Source organism: Plodia interpunctella, chromosome 14 (genome assembly GCF_027563975.2).
Source record: "Plodia interpunctella isolate USDA-ARS_2022_Savannah chromosome 14, ilPloInte3.2, whole genome shotgun sequence".
NCBI lineage: Eukaryota > Metazoa > Arthropoda > Insecta > Lepidoptera > Pyralidae > Plodia > Plodia interpunctella.
This window is the reverse complement of record NC_071307.1, coordinates 9,863,627-9,883,273: the sequence shown is the minus strand read 5'-3', so window position 1 is coordinate 9,883,273 and position 19,647 is coordinate 9,863,627. Positions and strand designations below refer to the sequence as shown.

Sequence of the window (19,647 nt, the reverse complement as noted above, 5' to 3'; positions counted from 1 at the left end):
AAAAGTATAAACCCTATCCGCTTTTTTAATTCATTTAATTCTCTGATTAGGCTTGGAGTAGTTTTTTTTTTTGTTTTGTCCCTCTCTCTCTTTTCAGTATTTGACATTGAAAGAACGAGACCAATACAAATAAATAAATAAATAAATATATCAGGACAAGTCACACAGATTGAGCTAGCCCCAAAGTAAGTTCGAGACTTGTGTTATGGGATACTAACTCAACGATACTATATTTTTATAACATATACATATATAGATAAACATCCAAGACTCGGGCCAATCAGAAAAAGATCATTTTCCATCATGACCCGACCGGGGATCGAACTCGGGACCTCTCGGTTCAGTGGCAAGAACTTTACCACTGCGCCACCGAGGACATTCCGAGGCTAATCAGAGAATAATGTATTTATTAATAAGGGGGATGTGCAGCACACGTGCTGAATGATATAATAACACACCACAATAAATATAACGAAACAAAGACACAGAGTAAATAATGACTTCACTTCTGTTTGCGAAAACTACATTTCAGTCTTTCACGGCAACCTGAATCAACTGGTTCAGCTTCTGGTGTACTGAGCAAGGATATCTAAAAGAGGACCATTATCTAAAACAATACGGTAAAAAATTGTTACACAAATTGAAACTATCGAAATTACTTATGTGGTGGTTCTTAGATATGTTTGATCAAAATGGGTTCAGCCGTTCAAAAGTTGTAGCAAAATAAATATTGAAAGTCGGGTTTTTTTTTTAATTTGTCTAACAAATAAACTTGTTCTATTTAATCAACAAGCAGAATAAAAATAGCACAAGCTTCCGAGCCTACTTCGTGTTAATTTTTTCATAGTACATACATTGATCGTACATTGATCGTTACAGTTGAAAAACTACTCTTTTCGTCTGTCATCACCAAGGCTTTTCATAGTTGGATGCTAGGTATTTCCTTGAGGAGAATTTACAACAAAAATAAATACACATTTCAATCCGGGGCTAGCCGTTAATACGTAGTAGGTACTAAAGATAAAGTAAAAATCGATAGATTCCAGCTGACACAACTCCAAATAGGGTATTACCGGCAGTATTGCCCAATACATTTCTTCTCAGCAGTGGTCGTTCCGAAATGCTAGTAGTATGTAGCTTTGGTAAACATCATTTAATTTAGAATTTGACGTGAAAAAGTACCTGTGAAGGCCTAATTACTGAATAAATGATTTGATTTTGATTTGATTACAACTCGAACAGGTGGAAGGAAGAAGGCGCCCAGGAAGACCAAGAGATAATTACACCAAACAAATTAAAGAAAAAGTGTGTACTGTGTCGTATCAAGAAGTGAAGGAGTTGCTTTGGAGAGATAACAACGGAAGGAACTCCACCGACAAAAGCCTCGCTCTATAATTACATGACGATTATTGCAGTTTTAGAGTATGATGTTCCTCTACCCGTATCCTACCTCACACGATACAGTGTTATCGAAATAGTTGAATGATGACAATTTGTTTTCCATCAGCGGTTGTGTCAACAGTCTTTGTTGGTGATGTAGACGACCTTGCCGAGTCGCAATGACTAGCATACCACCCCGACTTTCTTCAGCTTTTGTTTTATTCGGAGGCAACCGGGAAAATGCTCTGTTTTTTCTATCTTTTTAAGTCCCACTGTAGCAGTGATGGTGTAATGGTTAAGACGCCTGCCTGAGGATCGAAAGGTCCCAGGTTCGAATACTACTCGTGCCACATGAGTTTGTATACCAATCTGACTTATGTATAGTAGTTTTCATAGATCACCACTTGCTTATTAACTTGTGTATGAAATGAAGAAGGCAATGGCAAACCACAGTGGTCATTACATGGAATGAATATATTATCATCACCAAAATGTAATATGTACAGATACTAGTATCATGTCTTTATCCCATGCGGAGTAGACAGAGCCAAGAGTTGCGAATTTCAAAGGACACGTTTAGCCGTATGGTGAGGTTATTATTATGGGGTTGTTTTGTTACTTAAATTGAGATTCAATAGTTTAGCTTCAGCTTTATAGTCTTAAGAACCATGCCCCATTGCTCCGTTACGTTGCGTCGTCCACCATCATGTTGACATCAGTCGACGGATCAACGCAGAACAACGTGAAAATTGTATGAACTACAGCTACAACGTGCTGCGACACCGAAGCGGAGAACAGTTGAGCCATGCCCTTGATTGACTTTTACAATTTGAGCGGGAACAGAAGCAACTGTCAGATTCTATGATTTTTCTTCTCTTCTGGACCTATATAATATATCAACATTTCTTCTCAGCAGTGGTCGTTCCGAATTGATAGTAGTTTGTAGCTTAGGTAAATATTATGAAAAGTGAAAAAGTGCCGGTGATGGTCTAATTTCTGAATAAATGATTTGATTTTGACCAGCTTGGAAGTAACATACCAGTTGTAACGTGATTCATAAAAATAAATTTTGTTATTCACTTGATAATAACAATACCTATCGCATTATAATTGCATTTGAATATCTTGTAGCAATGTAAACATGTTGTTTTTCTGCAGGTACTCGTAAGTATAATGGGAATCAATAAGCATATTACATGTATCTATAAATCAATTGCAGCTGGTTATTATTGTATGGATTTGAATGCGTTTTTGAGGATGAATTTTGAGAAATCCTTTCTTAGTGCAACCCTAGCCCACATAAGGAAACGCGTGCTAAATTTGAAGTTTCTAGACCCAGCGATTTGGGCTGTGCGATGACAGGTCAGTCAGTCATTCAGTGTCTTATTTTATATATTTATATTACATATATATAAAGATGTGGCACATAGCTATAAACATTATATGTTTGAAGCCTACCATTTGAATATCTTGCTTTTGTCAGTTTCGCAAAGATGATAACCATGGTGTTGTTATGCGGTAGATAACATTAAAATAGAAAGTTATCGCTTGTATAGAAGCGAGGTATGCCTCGCGAGTGAAGCGGCAGGTGCGAGCGAGGCGGCAACAGTTGCGTAACGCCGCCATGTTGAACATGCGATTGTGCGTAATGTGTGCGTGTGTGTGAAATTGCAGGGCTGCTCCAGTATTTTTACTATTATTATATTTATTTCTCCTCATAAACATGGCTGACTGGGCAAACCCAAGAAGTGCTGGCTCGATGTCGACAAGGGTGACATACATGCGGTCTGACTATTCAGGTGACAAAAACAAGTGAAGATTCTAGACCTTTATATTTAAAAAATGGTAAGCCCTTCTGGCATAATAGGGACCAACACTGTTTGAATGAGTTTCTTTCGGCATTTCTTCTCAGCAGTGGTCGTTCCGAAATGCTAGTAGTTTGTAGCTTTGGTAAACATTATTTAATTTAGAATATGACGTGAAAAACTGCCTGTGAAGGCCTAATTTCTGAATAAATGATTTGATTTTGATTTTGATTTTGAAGAAAAGTAGGAAAGTAAAACATGGTCTCCGACATTAAGACATCTAAGGAATAAACCGGAAAACGCTGTGAGAAAAAAAGGTATAATTTCACCCTAGACTTATTCTAGGTGTGATATCACCCAGGCAAATTGACTCGACAAGCATTGGTCTCAGTCTCAATTGTCCATTTTGATCGAATTGAAATTATTATTTTAGTAGATAAAACAGTGCTTGGCAGCCCTGTCTCGTGATAACTTTGGGACAGGTCATAGACCCAGCTATTTGCGTTACTGCAGTTGTTTGTTTCAGTTAGAACCAACATTTAAAGTTTACATTTATATGTTGGAAGTCGGACATTTTATCAAAGAACAACGCAACGCGTGCTTGATATAACACGCATAAAATTTATTGATATTGTTTTATATAATACTCCGTATAACACTAACTGTTGCCCATGACTTCGTATACATAGACAGATAAGATTGTGTTCTTTATTCCTTCTACTTCAACCCAAAAAGCTTGCTAATATCAAGGCAATACCAATGTCTCTCGTCTTTGCGTGTTCCTAATTGCCACGGGAGATTGCCGAGAAGGCTGGATAAGAATCAAACCTTGAGATGTTGAAAATTCGTCTGTAATTTCACAACCTGCCACCTGCTTGATGTCGACCCTCATGCTATTGAGAATGCTATTGCTGCTTATCAGATGTCAAAGCTATGTGTCTCTTAGTTGCTTTGTACGACTTTCACGGCAGGATATAGAGCGATTCTATTCTAGGCCGAGACCATTATACCCTACATCAGTCTTCTGTGTACAATCTCAAACACATACCAATCTACAAAATTTCGGGACGTCACAGCCTAAAACGAAACTAGGAACTTTCAAGAGCGGAACAGAGAGACTAACAAAAATATTGAAATCCATGCTATTATATAAGACATTTATTTTTTTGTCATGTATAAACTCAAAAACTACTGGACCGATTTTGATGAAATTTGGCACAGGGACAAACGTAAAAAAAAACTAACACAAAAAGAAAAAATGTCTGAGAATATATAAAATATACTTGGAGATCTTCGACACGCTAAGAAAAACAGAGAGCGAGAGAGAGAGAGTCTAATGGCAAACACGAGTCCATGAAACCCTAAGCTATAAAAAAAGTTTCAAAAAGCGATCTTCATTCCAGTTTTAGTATATATTTGTTTACTAATACAGCACTTTATACGCCAAACTTTATAACTGCATTTTCATTAACTAGAGAATAGCTGTTTATATTCCGACCATTATTAATTCGAGTAGTCGAATGTTATCGCAGCCTGGTACGAAGTGGGCTAAAACAGTCAGCGTCATTGTTTCTGAGCTCGAAGACCATACACGGGGTCAGACGGACAGAGACACGAATCACGATTGTGGTAGTACACGACGCGGTTTAAAAAAAGTAAGAAAAGATTGTTATTTAGTATGTAATTATTGCAATAGTAAGAAAATATAGAAGAAAAGATAGTAAACCAGAGCATTTATATTACTTATCAACTACCTTTTGTGATAAATTATTTCCTTTCAAATACTTGGTTGACTAGAAGAAATCCCTTTCTGGGATAAGTCCGCCTTTTTAAGCGTCTCTTTTTTTAAATGCTTTCTTTATATGTGTTTTCTTCGTGCAATAAATAATGTATATACAAAAAAAAAACAAGCGATTATAATCAAAATTGCTTTTCCAATTTACCGTTATTTTTCTGAATTTGTACTGTTGGTTTTATCACCTCATCATCTCAATGATATTGACACCTCACATCACCGTCAGACAGAACGGGAATCTAAACTCGCAGGGTAAAATCTTCAGGTAAGTCTCCAATGTCTCAACTAATTCTGTAAAACTTATGCGACTACGAATATACGGCTTTTTCAACGGTGAAGAAAAACGCATTGATGAAGCATAATACTTTCCAATGCTGCTGCTATATGGGCGTTATATCATCTAAAACGCTTTTAATTGTGTGGAATAGTAACAGACGCAAAGCAATACATATTTATATAAAAGAAAATCTGGCTGTACTTAATTAAAGAAATAATGTTTCGAAACGGTAAAAATGTTCACCCGTATGTTTACAACCAATACACTCCGCGTTACCTACATTCTGTGTCACTCTGTAAGTAAAGTAACTTTAACATTTGCGTCCGAATGGCAAGCGCTCGGAAATATATATTAAATTTTATGTTTTCACCAGTGCATCGGTGACTCACGCCCAGGAAGTGGTGCAATGTTTTGCATATATACGTACATTTATATATATAAGCCCGATAGGATAAACACCAGTTTAGCCTGGGCCAAAATAGGTTATCCTAGCAGAAATACACACTCTCAGGATAAATTGGCATGGCCTAGTCTAAACATTATAGAATATCTAGAAAGACAAAATAAAAAGGTTTAAAAAAAAATTCAAAGCCTTGGTTGCACGAAATAAACTCATTTTATAAAACAAATTCAATGAATATCTGTTAAATCCAGTCTTCTATTTGAGCGCGAACTTAAAGTCGTATGAAAAATGCGATTCTAGTATTTTCTAAATATATTTTTTTTAGAAAGATGAAGAAGAATAACAAAAAAATATTAATAATAAATAAATAAATAAATATATTAGGACAAATCACACAGATTGAGCTAGCCCCAAAGTAAGTTCGAGACTTGTGTTATGGGATACTAACTCAACGATACTATATTTTATAATCAGGGGCCAATCAGGAAAAGATTATTTTCCATCATGACCCAACCGGGGATCGAACCCGGGACCTCTCGGTTCAGTGGCAAGAACCTTACCACTGCGCCATCGACGTCGTCGATGAAATAGAAATTAAGAATGTAGTCACGTTTTCTGTCGAAGATACTTAATACTTATTATCTACCGGTCTATCCCGTCTTCGCTCGGGTAAAAGCAAAATGCTTAGTTACTGAAAATGCAGGCTTCCTGTTTTATCCACAACGAGGTTATTGGGGTTCCAAATTGGCCTGAATTGCTTCGAGAAAAGGATAGTACGGCCGTGCCGATTTTTTTTGCTCGTCTTTGAGGTGCTCTGCCGTGCGCTCAGATAAATTATACATCGAAACCTTCATCAGGAAACACTATCTATTGGTGAAAACCGCATGAAAATCATTAGATTTTGGGTTTATCGCGAACAGACAGACTGATAGAAGACGCGACAGAGGACTAGGTCGCATATGTTCTATAATGACATAAAGTAACATCAGAAAAGATCACAATTTTAAATACCAATTGCGAAATAATACATGTAACATTTCATTAAACCATTTCATACTAACAGACAATATATCTCAATTACATCTCAAAGAACGTTATAAAAGATATAATCATATTGTAATTGAATTTCGTAACCGAGTTATCTTGAGAGGTCGAATTTCGAAACTAAGCGGCCCTTTTGTAACCTACGCGATGTATTTATTGGCCCTTCAAGTCAGTCACTTGGGAACTTTACGCAAATTTATTTTCTCATGATTATTGTACAAGATAATAGAAAAAAAAATTTTTTTTTTCACTTTCTTTGTCGAATTGACTGTAGATCGAAATTGTATGTTATCCTATACCTAGTTAAATATATGCATAATTAAATATGCGAGTCAATTCTCGCATTCATCACACACACACACACACACGCACGCACGCACGCGCACACACACACACACTCACACTCACACACACACACACACACACACACACACACACACACACACACACACACACACACACACACACACACACACACACACACACACACACACACACACACACACACACACACACACACACACACACGCACGCACGCACACTTATGTAACAACGAACATGAAAATAAAAAAGGAAATACAAGCCTTCGAATATGATAAGCGTGACAATGCAATTCGCTATCGACATAGAGTTATTGTGTTAGTTTTCAATCAGCTTCGGTGGCCGATGCGCAAGCGCCCGCGCCAAAACCCTTCTTTTACTAACGGCCATTTTTCAGCCCAACGTCTATATAGGACCGAAATCGGTCTTCTTCAATCGGTCGGATCGTTTGTTTTGATTACTTCAGACATAAGTGCAGTGCACTCGGTCACTAACCTATCCCAAGGATGCACATTAATACAACTTTTGTTAACGCATTATATTTTCTACCGTATTGCCTTGTTGATAAAGATGACAATGGTGTGGCGTGAAAGTAGCAACGATTAGGTATGTTGTAGAATTAAATCAAAATAGTTATATAGGTACATTTCAATTGAAATCATGTGTTGTACCGTGACGGGGATAACTATTTAAATGAAAATAGTTAGGTATATAACTTTTATACTGACATGATAGGGACCAACACTGTTCAAATGAGTTTCTTTCGGCATTTCTTCTCAGCAGTGGTCGTTCCGGAATGCAGCAGTTTGTAGCTTGTGAGAAATAACTATTTAATATAAAAATTGACGTGAAAAAGTGCCTGTGAAGGTCTAATTTCTGAGTACATGATTTTTATTTATATAAATTGTTGTTATAAAATTAGTATTTTTTTTCTTTGGATGAAACCGTTGCCCTGTAAAATTATGGGACATCTTCGAGTTTATAATATTATATGTTTATAATAATGGTTTAAAGATCATGAAGAAATTATTTTATCAAAAATGTCAATTTTTATCAAGTGTCTCATTAATACTGATGTCTTTTTTGTGTCACCTAAATGCATCTAAAATTACTAACGAATGCGCCGATCTAGTGGCAGGTTTTCTCACGATGTTTTCCTTTAACGATAGTATGACAATATGGTGGTCCAATAAAACTTCTATTTATATGTTTTATTGGTTTAAAATCTCATGTGGCATGAGTAAGATTCAAACCTGAGACCGTTCGATCCCAGGCCAACTACTGGTCGCAACTACTGGTCCATCACTACGACATGTACATGCAACAGCTAGGAATACATTATTTACAACATTATAAAGCTCTATTTATTTATGTTAAATGAGTATATTATATGTATATACATGTATATATATGTAGCCAGGAATAGAAGTGGTTTCCATGGCCATAATCGTTCGGACAGATCATCATCATTCTAATTAATATATTTAATTTTTCAATTATTGCCATCGTTGGAATTAAGTAATAGATTAGGTAATATTTTCAAGCCACTCATATAATTAGTTATGTATGTTTTTAATAACGGCCAGAATAGTTCAGTGACCGTTGCATTTGGCCGGTGGCCAGTTGAGAGCGCGTGTCCTCGTGTAGTACGCACAATTAAAAATAAAGATTACGCGTTCGATTTTCGAATGACAAGTAATTGCGCTTGTGCAGGTTTGTTGTTAAGAAAAGTTTTCTCAAAATTGACGAACGCCAACGCTGCTTAAGGGGACCTTTGGAATGGACATGAGATGGGACTGGCTTTCTTACTTGTTTTAGTTTTTGTCAACAATTTGTAACGTGCGAATTATTTAGCTATGTACATATGTATCTTGAATAAATAGATTATGAAATGTGTGTATTTTTTCTTTCATTCAAATTTCACAATTTAAACAACGTGAGAACCAAAGAGTTTATACTCCCCATCCATATTTTTTAGCATGTTACAAAAGTATTATATAATTAGATCAATTATCATCATGAGGAATAATAATTTGCAGACCCTGGGCTCCAACGCTCAACTGCTAAGGAAGAACAGAGAATACGCTCCATGAAAGAGAGCGAGTCTGTAAAATAATATTTCTATAGCATTGCGTAACCAACGCGTAACAGTAGGGTAACAACCGGTATTGTCCTAATTCTTATAGTTAGTAAATTTAAAAAGCATCCCCAATAAAATATTTGTAAAATATTGAAGTGTGTGTAATAACTAAGCAGTTTATTAATAGTCGGCTACTGACCTATTGCATGCAGCCAGTCACGTACGCTGCAATATTGTAGCTTATTACAAAGAAAACTTTACGACACGTTCTAGAATATTCCAGATAAAATATTTCTACAGGAAGAATACGACGAACTCGGTGGCGTAGTGGTAAAGTGCTTGCATCTGAACCGAGAGGTCCCAGATTCGATTCCCGGTCGGGTCATGATGAAAAATGATCTTTTTCTGATTGTCCCGGGTCTTGGATGTTTATCTATATATGTATTTGTTATAAAATATAGTTTCGTTGAGTTAGTATCCCATAACACAAGTCTCGAACTTACTTTGGGGCTAGCTCAATCTGTGTGATTTGTATTTATATTTATTTATATTAATATTGTAGAAATACTGGCTGGCTACTTGTTTTTTTTTTCTTTTAACCTATTAGTTGTATGCTAGTCTCAAAATGTATTTAAATTTGTTTGTTTATAGTGTAATGTATTTTTTCTAAACCATTAATTGGGATCCCAATTACGGAAATAATTAAGTTAAATTTAATTTACCTCGATATTATATACTTAAAGAGATATGTTCTAAATGTTTTTCTTTACATTTGTTTTTATCTGTTTCGTCTATTTGTTTACAGATATAGGTTCAAATTTATATAATTATAAATTCAATCAATAATAATTTCAGTTCAATTCTTTATTAAAAATTCAATCGCATCACGTGTTATAAAATAAAATAAATAAAATAATAAATAAATAAATGAGGACAAACCACACATATTGAGCTAGCCCCAAAGTAAGTTCGAGACTTGTGTTATGGGATACTAACTCAACGATACTATATTTTATAACAAATACATATATAGATAAACATCCAAGACCCGGGCCAATCAGAAAAAGATCGTTTTTCATCATGACCCGACCGGGGTTCGAACTCGGGACCTCTCGGTTCAGTGGCAAGAACTTTACCACTGCGCCACCGAGGTCGTCAATTATAAAATTAATTACTTATCTTCTCCTGAACTACTCAGATACGTAGGATAATATACGTCGCTTTAAAAAAAAAAAACATTAATTTACAATACATATTCCACAGTCATTACACTCCCTTCTAATTATCTTGTAAAATCAGATCTAAAAAAAAAAAAAACAATAAAAACAACCATAAATTCCAACCATAATTCAAGTCAAGCTGAATTAGCTACGTTCTTTTGTTTATATTATACGTGTTATATTCTCGAACAATGACTAATTATCGTATAAAATATAGAACAAAACATTGCAGGAAGTGGGACAGAGGTACGGAAATTAATTGGAGCCATAACGCCACAAGCGCCTGTAAGGTCACAGGAAAATTGAGCTGGCTAAATTTATTAATTAATTTAACTGTCATTGACTCTGAAATGATTAATTTGTTGGCCATCCGAATCATTATCATTACGTAATGTAAAACAAAGTCGCTTATCGCTATCAGTCTGTCCCTATGTAAACTTTGATCTTTTAAATTTTTAATCATATACAGTGATTCAGGAGGGTGGTTTATATGTATAATATTGCACGCGTGTGAAACCAAATGGGGGGCACTAGTTTATAAATATAAAATAAAATAAATAAACTTTACTGTTTTAAGTATAAAGATGTTTTTAAGGCGTTTGACAGAGAACGCAAAGGAAGGTGAAATCGATAACAGAAGATAGATGTAAATGGAGGCTGCACCACCGACACGAACAATATTTTAAAATTCATCAATCAAAATCAAGTAATGGTGGGAAACTTGTACGTCTGCTCTATTCATTTCCAAGAAAATGCCAGCAGTTTGAATTAGAATATGACGTGAAAATGTGCCCGTGTCTAATTTCTGAATAAATTCTATAATAAATCGTTTAAAAACACACTTTAAAAATATTGCAAGTTTTAAATACTAAAAACATTCACTCACAACAAACCATTAGGAAAAACAGAAAAATAAAGTTGTGCGCATGGTTTTGTGTACAGTCTGCCACAGAGAAATCTGACCCCCCGCGATTTGAACACCATCTCTTAAGGGAGTCAGATATCTCTGTGGCCGACTGTACCTGTGATAATAAGATGACACAATTTTTACGACACAAATATATATTTTTAACAAAAATGCTATTTATGTTATGGAATCAATATGGCGGCAACCCTGTCACATATATCCGAATGCAACATGTTTTTTTCACTTTGATTAGCAGCGAATGTTGATTCCATGTGTTAAAACAATACGGCGTCCCAAGGCCCTATGCTAATCCAATGCCATTCGGCCATTTTGGTGATATTTTTGTAAACAGATATTAAACTATTGGAACATTACATGCGAAACTATTTGTCTTCTAAACATTTGAGTATTATGTCACTTCATTTATTGATTTTTAGGTTCCGTACATCAAAAGGTAAAAACGGAACTCTTATTATGATCAATTTTATTTTAATGGACTGCATATCTCCTTGTAAATGCTATTGTTGATCAGATACCCAGATACCAAGGCTATCTTCCTTATTCGCCTTGTACGACATTAAAGGTCAAGTGTAAAGTGATTCTATTTTAGGGCGGGACCACATGCTACAATTTTGAAAACATTAATTGCCAAATATCGTACGATTACAAAAAATATTACAACTTACTACAGTTATTGAAGTGCTTGACTCAGCAACGGATAGGGATTGAGGTTACGGATAAAACGGAATAGTAACAAACAATGATTGGCGGAAGTTTACAATAATATTGTAATATTATAATTATTTAAATTTTATTGCACACCTTAAAAGCACTTGACAATCGGTGACCTTTCTCTGCCAGAATTACTTCCATACAAGTAAAAACCGTAGCCGAGTATAAAATACTTACCCCCTTATTAATAAAAACCTTATTCTCTGATTAGCCTCGGAATAGTTATTCTTTGTATTGTCTCTTTCTTTCAATGTGAAATGCTGAAAAGAGAGAGAGGGACAAAACAAAGATTTACTTTTAAATGTATTTTTATTAATAAGGCGGTTAGATTTTAAAGATTCCGATAAGATATTAAGACCAGTTACATGCCTGACGACAACCTGTATTGAGTATGCTGTTGTTACCTATCAGCTACGAGCTGATGAAAACCGATGAAGTGAGTTACCGGACGGTTACAAACAAAGTATTGTATCAAATAAGTTTCGTCATCGCTCATCTTTACCTTTTTCCCCAGCTGTAGAGGCTCGGAGCCCACGGTCCACATTAAAACATTTTCTCCTCCGCTTTGCTATCCATAGGGTGAGTTGCACCGTCAAAATTGACGTTGATTTTAACCGGCGCGCCGCCGACATTTAGATAATAATGCGTACTTTATACATTTTTCTGCCCACGTTAAATTTCACGTATATGTTGACGGTGCAACCCATCCTTAGTTGTAAATCATCGAAATTAATCGAACATTTCTTAGGTTTGCGTATCATAAAGTGATAGTGACTTATTGTGGTCCTTGCATAATTGCAGTGAGTGCAGTTCATTATGCAACTCGATCCATAGTCGTGACATTGTCGGCATCAGCCGGCCAAGGTAAAACTATAGTAAGGCACCGGGTTAGTCAGCGAAATAACTAAATCAATTCTTGTTCTATAAAAAAAATTATATAAAATAAATTTGTGAACGACATTTTAAACCATATATCATCCTCTTCTTCATAGTCGTATTCCTCACGGCTGAGGGTCTTGGTCATTACGTGGAATGAAACACACACAACAACTTTCTTGGCATTATTAATGGAGTGGTTTGCCATTGCCTTCTCCATTTCACACACAAGTTAACAATAATCAACCAGTGTGCAGGTTTACTCACGATGTTTTCCTTCACCGGAAGCAAGTGGTGGTCGATGAAAACTACTATATATGAGTCAGATTTGTATACAAACTCATATGGCACGAGTAGGATTCGAACCTGGGACCTTTCGATCCACAGGCGGGCGTCTTAACCATTACACCATCACCGCTTCTTTATCATCCTTCTAATTGTATTTTAAAACCTACTAATGTTATAAATGCAATAGTTTGTGGGGATGTATGTGTGTATGTATATGTGTTATTCTTTCACACAAAATCTACTGGACGGATTGTTATGAAATTTGTTACACGGTTAGAATATAACCTGGAATACTTGGGGTACTGTTTACCCCGAAATTTCACATTCCAAAACATGTTTTTTCGAATAGAATCAAAATAAATCCATTCTAATATTATATTATAAAGAGAAAAGATTTTGTATTTTTGTTAGTAATGCATAAACTCAAACATTAACAATTTTGAATTATGACACAGAGACAGACGAAATGTTCAGGTGTGACAGGCTACTTTATTGTAGTGTAATATTTTATTACAGTCTTACATAAGTTTAAAAAAATCCAAAAAATTACCAGCTAGCATAAGATTTCTTCGAAAAATCGTATAGACAAGGTCAAAAATAAAAAATCGTATAGACTATTTTTTAGAAAACAGCGCCTCTATCACACATTATTATAAATTTACAATATAATAACCTTTTGTCGACCTCGATGGCACAGCGGTAAAGTGCTTGCCTCTGAACCGAGAGGTCCCGGGTTCGAACCCCGGTCGGGTCATGATGGATCTTTTTCTGATTGGCTGATTATGTATATGTTATAAAATATAGTATCGTTGAGTTAGTATCCCATAACACAAGTCTCGAACTTACTTTGGGGCCAGCTCAATCTGTGTGATTTGTCCTTATATACTTATTATTAATTTCTATTTCATTTACGATCTCGTAAAATCTCTTGCTAACGCCAAGTTATCCGAGCTCCGCGTCTATTCTTTTTTAGCATTCCAATGCTTTCAAAAAAAAATCTTACCATTCATCACGTCGCCTCTCAAAATACACTCGAAATACTTGAGGGACTCTTTACTTTGTCCGAAATATTTTCCTCTGACCTGGTTTCTATTTATAGTCAGTTCTTCAGTAAAGCCTACCAAAGGTACACAATAAGATTTCCATGTCGGTACATGATAGGGCTTAACTTAAATTAATTCAATGGGATACTTGTCGCTTGGCCCAAAAAAAAAATGGTTCGCTTTTGTAACTTTTTCTCTTTCACTTCGTGTCACACAGGCGTTAATTTCTTAAATTCTATTCTACTTATTAAATATATTATAAGGACAAATCACACAGATTGAGCTAGCCCCAAAGCAAGTTCGAAACTTGTGTTATGGGATACTAACTCAACTGTACTTTATTCTATAACATATACATATATAGATAAACATACAAGACCAAGAAGATAGTGGATATAGTCAGTGGCCTGGAGAGTGCTCCTGACCACCATTTATCCTCACACAAACATCACAGTTCCTTCTTAAAACTTACTAACTTCTTTAAACACTTTAATTTACGCAAGGACAGTCCAAATTGCATATAATCGTTATCAGATCAAATAAAGCTCTCTACATTTGCAACCTTTCCAACTAGGTCAGCTTTAAGCTTAAAACAAAACACTTGAACCTCTGTTCGGGACCTTTCGTCGACATTTGTAAAGGTTGCTATGAACTTTGGTTTCGTAAGCTTTCCGAATTGGCCGTAAATCATATTGTTTCCACTACATTTAGTAGCTTTCGGAGCTTTTACCCCTAACCTGGGTAATATATGGTCTCTATTCTGAAGGGGCATTATAATTCTGATTATCTGATAATAATTCGTAAGCAAATTGAAAGCTCATATATACCAGAGTAAGATGAAAGCTTAGTAATGTATTTTACAAATTTTTGTTTTTTATGCAGAGATTGAAATAGAATTTACTTAGTTCCAACCAGTTAGTTCGTTTGTTTGTGTTATTCCTTAAAACTATTGGATCAATTTAAACAAAATTGTCTTCAAAAGGAGTAGCAAACATACATACATACATACAACCTCATAATCTTTCGCATTTATCATATTAGTATAGATATGTAGTTTATTGTGTAATTGCAATGTGACCATAATGTGGCGTTCCAAGCAAATTGGTTCCACTGGGCAGATTCAAATTTCTGAGATTTATTTGAGATTTTGTGAAAAAAGGAAAATTAGCATTTTGCAATTTTAATTGATTTTAATGCAACATGCAAAGGGCTACGTTTTCATACATTAAACGTCTCTAAAACATGTACACAACGTGACAAAATTGCAATTGTATGTTTAGTAATTAGAACTCTGGCTGTTACAGTTTCAACTTTCAATGTCTGTTTCCCAGCAATTTTGTGTGCGATTTTTTTTCCAACAAATGTGAATAAAGTATTTTTTATTTTATTCCATATGATCAATCAACTATTTAACTATATAAATACAGCCTTATTCAATACTACTAGAGGAACCTAAACGCTTGGAACGCCACATTGTATGTTTATTAAAATTTATGACAAATTATAATATTATTGATATGAGGATAATAGACAACTTGATCCTATAGTACATGCAATTTAACGATCTGTTATACATAATATAAAATAAATGGATCTATAAAATAAACACATTGTAAATCATGTTAATTCCACTACATTTGTCCCCTCTGCATTGGAGGGAGGCACGTGCATTGACGTCAGGCGTCTTTGTCTATGGTCTCATAAATCTGTGACAGATGATTTACTGAATCAGAAAACGTTAATGCCAAATATGTAATTATTAATTAAATAAACTGTCTTATGTCTGTTGCATATAACATCATCTTCTTCATAATCGTATTCCTCATGATTGTTCGTCGTGGTCGTTACATGGAATGAAACACACGTAACAACTTTCTTGGCATTATTAATAGAGTGGTCTGCCATTGCCTTCTCCATTTCACACACAAGTTAATAATCAATAAGTGTGTGCTGATCTATGAAAAGTACTATAGGAACATGAGTCAGATTGGTATGCAAACTCATGCGACACGAGTAGGATTCGAACCTGGGACCTTTCGATCCTCAGGCGGGGGTCTTAACTAGAACATATAACGCAACATTGGCTTATTTGTTTTGATTAATTGAAATATTTATTTAAAAATTGGACCTTCATATAGACACTTTTACACGTCCAATTTTTTTTTATGTAGTATTTATAAAAGTCATAGATTACTAGCATTCATTATATAAACTGTCTATCGCTTGCAGCATTAATATCACCCAATATACTTTTACTATTTAAATTTTATATTCAATGCGACTACTACCAGCTACAGTTCTACGATTGATCTACTGTGTAATACTGTTATTAATAATGCTAAAAATATACAAATGAAGTGGTATTATTATATAACAATTGTCTGTATTAACGCGAAAGGGAACCACTCAACAAATACTTACACGCTTCTGAGATATCAAAGTATTTGCAAAAACATTTGCAACTCTGTTGGATGATGTAAAATTACTATTAATTTAAACGAATTTTATATTTTATAATATAAATTTAAAGATTATTTTAAACGAATGTATCCGTAAACCAAAATAAGTTTACTGATACATTTCTTATACAAGCATGTGTGTATAAATTCGATTAAAATAATCTTAAACTTAATAGATTTAAGAAAATTTGCAGGTGGTTCCTTTTTACGTTTAATAATTGGTTGGTTTTCTGTTACACAAAAAGGAACCACAGTTGAAGTAAGAAAAACTATTTATTTGGTACCACAAGATTAGCACAACAATCTCACACTTATATATGAAAACTTGAAAAGTGGAATATGTACCACATTGGTTTCCGCTCAGCATATGTCACGGTGTTAACCACGAAGCTGGTATTCCGCGAACGCCATTTAAAAAGAAATATTAAAATTAAAACATAAATTCAAATGACGACACAAAATGGCCAATACATTTAATGTTAAACACATTATTACCGTACTGGTACTAAAATTATTTTAGTTACTACAATTTCTAAACTATCATCGTGCAATAGTGCGACTCGAGCATTAGAACGATAAATTCAGCGCGCCAACCATAAGCATCGGTGGTTCAGTGGTAGAATGCTCGCCTGCCACGCGGGCGGCCCGGGTTCGATTCCCGGCCGATGCAAGATTATTTTTTTAGGCTTTTTTGTATCATGTATGTTTTTTTTTTATGTCACTAGGTACTACTTTTTTTAAGTATACCAATATTATATAAGAAAAAAAAAATTCAATTATTTAATAATTATATAATATTTAAGATCAGAGTTTACATTTTAAGTATGTTTTTTACTTTGTAAGAGTTTATATTGCACACATATATTTTCCTAATAAAACTATACTTTTAATTAAAACTCATGTCTCGTTCCGACTTAATTACCTTCAGACTTTCGTTATGTGTCGCGCTGTCTGTAAGAATGCGATAAACTCAAAAACTACCGAACGGATTTTTGTACACTTTTCAAGAATGGATAGTATAGTTCCTGGGGAACGTTTAGATGTATCTTCGTGGTTTTAGTATTAAATATTTTGATCAATCTTTCATACACAATACCTCGTAATAGTCATACTAAGTATATTCTTCTTCTTATCGAGCATGTTACTAACTGTATTAAGTAATCCTGAACCCAAACAATCTATGCGACTTGCTAACCACACAAAATCAGATTACGGAATCACTTAAGCAGAATTTAGACTACCCTCGGCTAAGGGCGGGCATCTAATCACCCCTAACAATCTAACATTAGGGATCGTAAGTTAAGCGGTAACTTATCTAACTGATATGAACTTGATGGGTCACCGGCCTTAAGTTTAACCTTTGCTGAAGATTTATTAACGTTTTGGGTTTTAATGAAAGGTATTTAGTGTTCAAATAGATATATTTCAAAATAGATATGCAATAGGTGCGCGGAGTTTCTGTGGGAATGTAGCGCGTGGTTCCGCCCTGGAATAGGACCATTCGATATACTTCCGTACTAATACGAGGCGACTAAGGGCCGCATAGCCTTGGCAGCTGTCTCTCTCTCTCATCAGAACGTTTTCCCGGTTTTTTCCTCAGCCATTGCGCGTTGGAGCCCAGGGTCCGCTTTTCTATTCTCTTTCTTATACCTTGACGACATCGAGCTAGTATTCCCTGGACTTGTCCCTTCTGCCAGGGCCAAGCAAAAATGCCAGACTTTTCAATATTTTCAGTTTTACTTTACGCTAACCCCGATTTTCGCGGTGTCGCCCTGAATACAACCAGGCCAACTGGGAACAAATATGAGAGAGAATTTAATGTCATTTTAGTAGTAATCTTGTTTTAATGACGTTGTCGATATAAACCTAACTCAGAGTATTAGAGTAGCCCCATGGGAAACATAAAAGCTTACTAATGGCACATGTTTCATATGATAATGTCATTTAGATGATCAGAAGTGACAGTGTAGCTAAAGCGCCTCATAATAAGGTAGTATCGGTATAGTAAGCGGTAGCAGAGCAGGTTCGGACCCTCTTTCTTATTGCGAACTGCTGACGTACAGAATTCCCTTCCCTATACTATAAATTTAGTGATCTTCAAGGCAAGAGTGTAAAGGCCCTTTGAGCTTGCGTGTAACACCCAATACATTGTCCATTGTCCCATCAGGCAGGCACGATACACTAGATTTCAAAAATCTATTATATTATACATGTATCGAAATACATTAGTACTTATAATTTAACATTAATTTCGTTATTCATTAAAAATATATTGTTTTAATAAGTTTAAGTTTAGTTTTATTATATGTATAGATCAATAATATAATAAACAAGATGTTGCCCGGGGCTTCGCTCCGGTGGGAATTTTGAGATAAAATATAGCCTATAGCAATCTTGGATAACGTACCTTTCTAATGGTGAAAGAATTTTGGAATTCGGTTCAGTAGTTTCGGAGATTACCTGCCTCAAACATACAAACTCACAAAGTCACAAACTCACAAACGCTTACCTCTTTAAAATAATAGTATATATTGAAAATAGGACAGTACGATTGTCGCAAAATAAAAATATTCACATTGAACAACACACATCTTCCGTTCCGGTACGGAAGACCCGTGTTGCTCTATGACATTCAGCCGATATTTTTACAAAGACCTTTTATCTCGCTCTTAATTATACAAAAACAACGTGTGTTTCTACAGACCCTATACAAATTGTCCAATAACAAGAAATGGTCGTTTTAATAATACAGACTAAACAGAGTTATAATCGAATTGGTTTTGCCCAGGATTTTAACCGATCACCCCCAGGGCGTTCCTGATTCCAAGTCAGAAGTGGGATAACACAAGATCAAAAGTGGACTTTTAAAAAAAATGGTATTTTCGTACCGAAACAATTCCAATAGCACTTAAAGCTACCCTTTAGAGCACCGATCAATGTATTTATTGGTGGTTTAAAAGGAAAAGCTAACAGACAGACGCAGGCGGCAACTTTGATTCTATACTACGTGATGTGGT

At 35.2% G+C, this 19,647-nt stretch overlaps 1 non-coding gene across 1 annotated transcript; it reads left to right on the top strand.

Annotated features, from left to right (window-relative positions):
* The first annotated feature begins 17,229 nt into the window (after positions 1 to 17,229).
* Positions 17,230 to 17,300, top strand: TRNAG-GCC (transfer RNA glycine (anticodon GCC)). The gene has a single exon. It is a non-coding gene; the product is annotated as a tRNA-Gly (tRNA).
* The last annotated feature ends 2,347 nt before the right edge of the window (positions 17,301 to 19,647 follow it).